Source organism: Eucalyptus grandis, chromosome 8 (assembly GCF_016545825.1).
Source record: "Eucalyptus grandis isolate ANBG69807.140 chromosome 8, ASM1654582v1, whole genome shotgun sequence".
Taxonomy (NCBI): Eukaryota; Viridiplantae; Streptophyta; class Magnoliopsida; order Myrtales; family Myrtaceae; genus Eucalyptus; species Eucalyptus grandis.
The window spans coordinates 64,966,773-64,974,376 of NC_052619.1; the positions used below are offsets into that span (position 1 = coordinate 64,966,773).

At 43.3% G+C, this 7,604-nt stretch overlaps 1 pseudogene; it reads left to right on the top strand.

Annotated features, from left to right (window-relative positions):
- The first annotated feature begins 2,091 nt into the window (after positions 1 to 2,091).
- On the top strand, positions 2,092 to 4,756 carry LOC120286594 (annotated as a pseudogene).
- The last annotated feature ends 2,848 nt before the right edge of the window (positions 4,757 to 7,604 follow it).

A 7,604-nucleotide genomic window follows, 5' to 3' on the forward strand; every position in this document is an offset into this window, starting at 1 on the left:
CTTTTTTACTTTAAACCGATTCATCACTCATATTATTTTGTTATAAAAAATATAAAAATAATAAATAAAAAAACAAGGAAAGGGTTCTCAAGTAAACCTTTGGAACCTCATCGATAAGACAAAATGGGTTTCAAAGTCGATTCCAAACAAGTAGAATGTGTTTCACATTTAAAAGTTGCAAATCGGTTTTGAGAGGTTAGGTTCCGACCTAATACGTGAAACTTATCTACCCCTTCCCTCTCGAGGCGGGTGATTAACCGCTCTGTAATTAAAGCGAGAGACCAATGAGGAGAGAAAGAAAAGAAAATCATTAAATTAAAAAAAAAAAAAGTTGCGAATTGATATTGAGAGGATAGATTCCGGAACCTGAAACGTGAATGTACCTGCTCAAGAATTGATTGTTCCTATCGCAAATGATACGACCGATTTATCAATGAGATCGCCCTCACACGGCCCTGGACCTTTTATGGCATCGGGGGCCTGCATGCTTTTTCGGCGCGACGATCGTCGTCCCATTGGGCCGCGCCACGCAGTTTACTTACTTCCACCCCCTTCTTTTTCCTTTCGAGGTACTGTAAGCAGCAGCTAGCAGCAGATTAAGTTGATCATTCGTAATTAAAACGTGAGACCAGGAAAAGGAAAAAAAAAAAAACATAAACATTAAATTATAAGGAAAAAAAAAACATAATTAAGGGAAGTGAAAACCGCCACATATTTATAAATAGCCAGTGTAACTACCTTCCACATCCTGTCTCACTGTCCCCAGATCTCCTCTCTTTCTCTCTTGTCGTCGTCATTATTGTCGAGCTGTTACAGCCTTGCGGGATCGCCAGTGCCGGTGGATTGCTCGCCCGCGGCCTGCCGATTCCTGTAAGTGCTCGCGCCCTTCGTTCGTTCCTTCGTTCTCATTGTCTATAATGTGGATCTCCCCTCCGCCGCCGCCGCCGCCGCCGCCGCCGCCGCCGTCGTCGGCGATGATTATGAGTTCCGATTTCGCCGCGGCGCGCGTCGATCGAGCCCCATAGATCGCGCGGCGGGCGCGCGGTTTCGCGAGCGCGCCTCGCGATTCAGAATCGCGCAATGCGCTCTTCTCTTTCTTCGGCCGTTTTTTTTTTTTTTTTTTTTTTTGGGTTTGGGCGTTGGTGAATGCGATCCTGCTGAGAATGGCCGCGGATGTCGAGGGCAGGATGGGGATCCGCGGTCGAGATCTGGGGGCGTTCTAGGTCCAGATCTGGCAATGTGGTGTCGCGCTTCGCCGGTTCGTGACGTGATCTGGCGTTCCTCGTCGAGGAGGGAACAGGGCTGGCCGGAACAGTCGCTGTGGAGAGCTCCTTGATGATCGGTGCAACGCGGATTTGCGCCTTTGCATTACCGTTTTCTTCCTTGCTATTTCGTGGCACGCAGATGACTCCGTGTCATCTCCGTGCCTCTCTTGAATATTGATCGTTCCTGTGGTTTTCTCTGCTGTGTTTCTTTCGGCGAATCTCACTCTTTTGCATCTTTGTTGGAGATGTGTTGTTCAGTGATGATCTCTTGTTTGTTTTCGTATTGCCATGTGAAAGCATCATCTCGAATTTCATCTTTTTAACGGTCAAAAGCCTTCTTGAAAGATCATCCTCTCTGTGTGTATGTGTGGGAACGACATGGATGCACAAATTTACGTTCGAATATCTCTGTTAGATGGAAGCCGAGCGACCGGTATTATCTGGGTACTCTGAAGAAGGATTTCTTGAGAGGTTCAAGTATACTGCTGGCCCTCTAGATGGCCTTTTCTCTGTATTCCCAATTCTTTCATATCCCTTTCCTTTTGAGGTTGTGTCTCCACGTGGACCAGAGATCTGGTGCCTACGCATGTTAAAAAACTGAATGATGACATGGTTAATATGTCTCTTGGGTTTTAGTTGTATCCTTAAAACTGTCTATGGTCCCGTTTTGGAAGGAAGCTAGGAAGTTGCATAGTGAAAGAAACTTGTTGGTGCCGTCTTTCCATTTTTTGGTTCATGAACTTTATGTCACCAATAGATCAAGAGTCAAAAGATCCGGTTAACTTTTTCCGAAATGTTTGTAGTTTTTGACATTTTCTTTGAATTTGTTCTGAAAATGACATATCCTCTGCCTTCTGCTTTGACTCGGGTAATTTTGCTTAATTTATTACCCTCAGCTTTCAGTCTCACTCTATAATTCTTACGACGCATGTACAGAGTCTTTCGCTATGGCTACCGCATACACACCAAAGAACATTCTCATAACTGGGGCTGCCGGCTTTATTGCATCCCATGTCTGCAAACGGCTTATTCGGAACTACCCTGGTTATAAGATTGTGGTCCTGGACAAGCTTGATTATTGTTCGAATCTGAAAAACCTGCTTCCATCGCGATCCTCTCCCAACTTCAAGTTTATCAAGGGGACATTGCCAGTGCTGATCTTGTCAATTTCATCCTCCTACTGAGTCCATTGACACCATCATGCACTTTGCAGCCCAGACCCATGTGGACAACTCTTTGGTAACAGCTTTTGAGTTCACCAAAAATAACATCTATGGAACCCATGTACTTTTAGAAGCATGCAAAGTCACCGGCCAGATCAGGAGGTTCATCCATGTGAGCACTGATGAAGTTTATGGGGAGACTGACGAGGATGCCGTGGTTGGTAATCATGAGGCTTCTCAACTGCTCCCGACAAACCCATATTCTGCCACAAAAGCAGGTGCAGAAATGCTTGTTATGGCTTATATGGGCGATCATATGGGCTACCTGTCATAACTACCAAGAGGGAACAACGTCTATGGCCCAATCAATTTCCTGAGAAGTTGATCCCAAAAATTTATCTTGCTTGCCATGAAAGGACAGCCCCTTCCAATTCATGGGGGATGGATCGAATGTACGTAGTTATCTCTACTGTGAGGATGTTGCAGAGGCGTTTGAAGTTATTCTCCACAAGGGTGAGGTGGGCCATGTTTACAACATTGGGACTAAGAAGGAGAGGAGAGTGATTGATGTGGCCAAGAAGTCTGGGTAGACTTTTTAAGATGGACCCTGATACACACATAAAGTTTGTGAGAACAGGCCCTTCAATGACCAAAGATATTTCCTAGATGACCAAAAATTGAAGAACTTGGGATGGTTTGAACGGACCATATGGGAGGAGGGCCTAAGAAAGACGATGGAGTGGTACGTCAGCAATCCAGATTGGTGGGGAGATGTTTCTGGAGCACTGCTTCCTCATCCTAAAATGCTCATGGTCCCGGGGATCGAAAGAAAATTTGATGGGCCGGATGTCAACAACTCTTCCTCCTATGCGGTGGAAAATCATACTCCTAATGGGATGGTGGTTCGAGATCCGAAGAGCAGTCCCTCTGCTCAAAAGCCCACTTTGAAGTTCTTGATTTATGGCAGAACGGGTTGGATTGGTGGCCTACTGGGGAAGATCTGTGAGAAGCAAAGAATTCCATTCGAGTATGGAAAGGGACGATTGGAGAACGCTGCACAGATCTTGGCAGACATTCAGACTGTAAAGCCCACACATGTATTCAATGCTGCTGGAGTGACTGGGAGACCAAATGTTGATTGGTGTGAAACTCACAAACCTGAGACAATCCATCGATGTCGTTGGCACGCTAACCTTGGCTGATGTGTGCAGAGAGCGTGGGCTCCTAATGATGAATTATGCTACTGGCTGTATATTTGAGTATGATGAAACACACCCGTTGGGGGTCAGGAATCGGTTTTAAAGAGGAAGACAAGCCAAATTTCATTGGTTCCTTCTATTCTAAAACCAAAGCCATGGTAACTCCTCCTTTAATGTAGAAAAGCTCACTCTGATTACTCATCTGATGCGATTGACTATGCATGTCAACTAATCTGACTCTATTTATTTTTGTGCCAGGTTGAAGAGCTTCTGAAGGAATATGACAATGTTTGCACTCTAAGAGTGCGAATGCCAATATCTTCTGATTTGAGCAATCCCCGTAACTTTATCACAAAGATTTCGCGATACAACAAGGGGTGGTCAACATCCCAAATAGCATGACCATCTTGGATGAACTTTTGCCAATTTCAGTTGAGATGGCCAAGAGGAACTTGAGGGGTATATGGAACTTCACCAATCCCGGGGCGGTTAGCCACAACGAGATCTTGGAGATGTATAAGGCCTACATCGACCCTGATTTCAAGTGGGTCAACTTCACTTTGGAAGAGCAGGCCAAGGTGATTGTCGCGCCACGAAGCAACAACGAGATGGACGTCAAAAGCTGAAGCGGGAATTCCCTGAGTTATTATCCATTAAGGACTCACTCATAAAGTATGTCTTTGAACCCAATAAGAGAACTTCTATCGCCTGAGCGGCAATTAGGCCATGAGGAATGTAGCTGTCAGGAATTTTTTGTGACTGGAAGCATTCATCCAAGCTGAAGCATGAATCGTTCCTGCTATTAATTTATCATGGGTGATTGTAGAATTGTACGCGTTTATTATCTTCATCATTAATTGTCAAGCACGACCTTAATTCTAATACTCCATAGAATTTCGGTCTGATCGTTTATTATGATCGTAACCCATTTCGTGAAGCCAACTGCAGGCTAGAGGGGTGTACTCTTTTTTGCAAATTTCGATTTGTCTAGAATTCACGGAGAAGCGTGATAGCCTTTCGTGGATCATATTTGTAGCGAGTCAGTACTTTTCAACCTTGTGTAATAACGCATTCAAGAAGTGTAATAACCTTCTGTGGATCACATTTGTAGCGAGTCAGTATTTTTGAACCTTGTGCAATAACGCATTCACGATGCATTTGTCGGTGTATGCGATCCAATTACTCTATGCGATCCGATTACAGGATTGCCACTGCCGAGTAGATTGTTGGGTTGCGATCAATTTCGGGAAAAGCCAAGAGATCCTCCACCCCTCTTGATCCAATGTTCAGAGATGTTGCCGACGACTGTAGGTCATAGACATCCCATATATAGTCTTGGTAGATGCTCGATTGCGTACGCAGAATAAACCAACCCGAAGAAAGCCTCCACCCATATTTCCTTGTAAAACTCAAGTGACAATGATAAAAATTCAGGAGTAATTACTCGAATGGTCCTTAAAGCGCTGATCATATATACAATATCATTTCTAAAATTTTAATTTGTCCAATGTGATCATTGAACTTTAGCTTAATGTGTAATATTGTCCACTAAATTTTTAATATATTTAATGTGGCCCCAAAGTTTTTCTAGTCCCTAAACTATATGAAAATATTCCTATATTTTCCTTTTATTATTTCAAGTTTACACGTAACATTTTGTTTTTGTCCATTGTTCAAACGAACCGGATTGGAAATCAAATCAGCAACTTCCATAAACTTTAATAAATGAAAGAACAAACTTAGATATATTCATATAGCTCAAAAGGAAAAGTGTTAAAAAAAGTCAACTTTTTGCATTTGTACAAATTTAGTCTTAAACCTTTTTTGGTGCTAATTTAATCTTAAACATTTTTACTTAGTGCCAATTCAATCATTTCCAACCAATTCAATTAGCGTTGACTTGAACAATTTTTAATAATATTTTTAATATTTTTTATTCTTTTTCTTTTCTTTTTCCCCTCATTCCTCTAATTGGTTGTCAAACCTTAGCGATCGGCAGAGGCCAGTGGCGAGGCCACCCTCACCAAATCCAATGAGGGCAACCTCGCGCAGGCGTGAGGCTGCCCTCATGGCCTGGGCAACGAGGCTCTACCTTGGCCGGGCCGCGAGGCGGCCTCACGTAGGGCGGGTGAGGCTCGAGCTTCCGGACTGATGAGGGTTGAGCCTCACTAGCCATGGGCGAGGCCGGCTCGAGGTTGCTTAGGCCACAAGGCCACCCTCACAATCCTCATTAGTTGTCACCTTTGGCCGATTGCCAATGTTCGGCAACCGATTGGAGGACGCGGAGGAGAAGGAAAAAGAAAAAAAGAAAAAGAAAAATTTTAAAAATATTAAAATATTATTAAAATTTGTCGACGTTAGCGCTAATCGTACCACGTCCCAGGCCGACGCCTAGTAAGAAAAATCTGGCCAAATTTAGCTGGACTAAGTAAAATGGTTTAGGACTAAATTAACACAAATGTAAAATATTTAGAACTTTTTAACACTTTTTCTACTCAAAGACTAAATTGAACATGTACCAAAAATTTATAAAATATATTCAACAAATTAAAATTTATGACGATATTACAAATTAAATTAAAGTTTATGATTCATATTAGATAAATTAAAAGACAATATTGTATATTGAACCAAAGTTCATGGATCATCTGTATTACTGTTCCTAAAAGTTGTTCTTCGTTCCAATGAGTGTCCCACTCTCATATTCACATTCTTCCACTTCCATCCTTGTTTAAAATCCTAAACTAACAACACCTGCACCATTAACAGCAACACGCCGCTGCCACTGCCATCACCAATGATCGAATTCTCATGTCGACAAACATCACCAGTCATTATTGCTTTGTTGCAGCGCGAAAAAATTGCCAGCTTGAACTCTTCATTCCGGCATATAATTGTACAAGTTGAAGCATGGGGCGGGTGGAAATGTCGCATTCTACAATGTTCTCTATGAGAGCGATCGTTGGGGATTATGACTCGTTTCCGTAATGAGGATTATTATAATGAGTTCTGAAAAAGTTTAATCTCGTGTGGATACCCATCACGTGATAGCAAAATTATATATTCAACATGATAATTCATGTATGGTCGAAGGATCATTTAACGAACCATATAATGTGATAGACCATAGTTAGCAAGTGAATGATATAAATATGAATGAGCTCGTATCATTACGGAAAAACTCATACAGCATGACGGCAAGTAATCAATTGAACAAATAAACTTATCATAGGATCGTCAAAATAGTAAACATATAGTTTAAAAACCCTATAATCTCAACAGTAAATATTTTTTACAAAGATGATCTCCATCACCTTACAGCGGTTGAGAGTGACGTTGAATTAGGGGCAATATCTGAAAGAGGGATGAATACTGTTTGGACTTTGACGAACATTAGGAAATGAACGCCCATGGCGCGAACAGATGGATCACCCGTCACAACTGCCCGGGAGAAGAACATCTATGCGCCTCACCGATTCCCGAAGAAGGTGATTCTGAGGTTCATCGTACCGGCCATGATAGGACACGCCCTTCCGAACCCCGGGCATGGATCAAACGCTCGCCGTTTTCTCCACTGCGAGGATGCCGCAGAGCGAACCGGGTCGGTTTTGCGACGTAGCGGCTAAGGAGGAGAGGAGGGTGATCAATGTGATTCCAAACACGCGGATGAAGTCTGCGGGGAACGGGCCTTTCGACGACCGGAGTTGCCAGATGGATCGAAGGTTGAAGAACACGGGAAGGTTCGAACTTCGAACGGACGGCTAAGGAGGAGGAGGTCTTGAGGGAAGACGATGGAGGGGTATGTCGGCAATCAAGATTGGTGGGGAGATGTTTCTGGAGCACTGCTTCGCCGTCCTAGAATCCTCATGGTTCAAAAGGCAGTTCATCCGCTCAAAAGCCAGCTCTGAAGAGAACTTCTGCAGCTCTGAGGGGCGCAAACTAGGCTCTTTAAAGGCATTCCCCAACCCGATTCCGCA